Raw genomic sequence first — 1,349 nt, 5'->3', positions numbered from 1 at the left:
AAGAGAAGGAAATTAATAACAAATTTTGAACAAGAAGATGACGAATCGCTCAGCGATGCTTGGGCGAGGTTCAAGCGGCTGGTAAGAGACTGTCCACATAATGGCTTACCAGACTGCCAACAAATGGAGATTTTTTACCAAGGATTGAATCCCTCTTCGCAAACCGCTGCCAATGCGGCAGTCGCTGATGGTCTGCTAGACAAAATATATGAGGAGGCAAATAGTATACTTGATCGCATTTCCAAAAATTATGAGGATTGGCTGGAAAGCGATCAGAGATTAAGAATAAAAGATAATGACGCAAACAATGGGGCCATCGCATCCCTGCAAAATCAAATGATTGCGATGATGAGTTTGATACACGAAATTGTAATTAATAACACAAGAGTGAAGAAAGGGTAGGTCAACGCAATTGCTCAAACGACCACAAGTTGTGTCATTTGCGGAGTTGCTCATTCGATGGATCGCCCAACAAACCCGCAGTCAGTATGCTTCATAAAGAATAATCCCTATTTCGATACATATAACCTCGGGTGGAGAAACCACCCAAATTTTGCGTGGAAAAATAAACAAAAAAGCTTCCAACCAGTGGCGCAGAAAGGAGGGCCACCCGAATTTTTTCCACAAAACAACGGTCCAACGCATAGTCAAGCTAGCAGCTTGTAAACACTGCAATCTTCGTCCTTTGAGAGCTTGTTGAAGCAGTACATTGAGAAAAACGAATCAATGCTTCAGAATCAAGCAACATCCATTCGAAATCTAGGAATTCAACTAGGACAAATTGCAGGCGAGCTGAAAAATAGACCGCAAGGAGCATTGTTGAGCTCAACTGAGCTCCCTCGCAATACTTGAGGACCGGGAAGGAACAATGCTTAGCATTATCCTTGCTAAACGACAACATGACTGCAGAAGTAGAGAAGGAGCCTATTGCGGTCAACTTGAATGCGGTGACATCCGAGGACCCGTTGACTTATAATTCAGAAAAGCCCAAGAAAATGAAACCCCGAAGTTGCATCCACCCTCAAGCCTTCAGAACACGAGACAGAAGAAGTTCAGCTACTACCAGCTCCGCAAGTATTGAAAGAAAAACTAGATGATGAAGAAAAGATAGCAATAGTGGCCGCAACGCAAAATGTTATGATCCCACCAAAAATGGGCGACCCAGGAATCTTCATGATACCATGCTTCATTGGAGAGATCTACAGTGGCCAAGCACTATGTGATCTTGGGGTGAGTATAAACATAATGCCATTATCAATCTTCAAATGATTGAGTATTGATACACTCACACCCACAACAGAAACTCTCATACTTATGGACATATCCCGAATACATCCTGAAGGAGAGCT

The 1,349-nt window shown here is 42.8% G+C and overlaps 1 non-coding gene across 1 annotated transcript; it reads right to left on the bottom strand.

Moving 5' to 3' along the window:
- On the bottom strand, nt 1–107 carry LOC120082263. Its single transcript, XR_005483101.1, has one exon. It is a non-coding gene; the product is annotated as a small nucleolar RNA R71 (small nucleolar RNA).
- Nucleotides 108–1,349: the final 1,242 nt, after the last annotated feature.

Source organism: Benincasa hispida, chromosome 7 (assembly GCF_009727055.1).
Source record: "Benincasa hispida cultivar B227 chromosome 7, ASM972705v1, whole genome shotgun sequence".
Lineage (NCBI taxonomy): Eukaryota > Viridiplantae > Streptophyta > Magnoliopsida > Cucurbitales > Cucurbitaceae > Benincasa > Benincasa hispida.
Note: the sequence above shows the minus strand (reverse complement) of the source record. Positions and strands in the feature narration are given on the sequence as shown.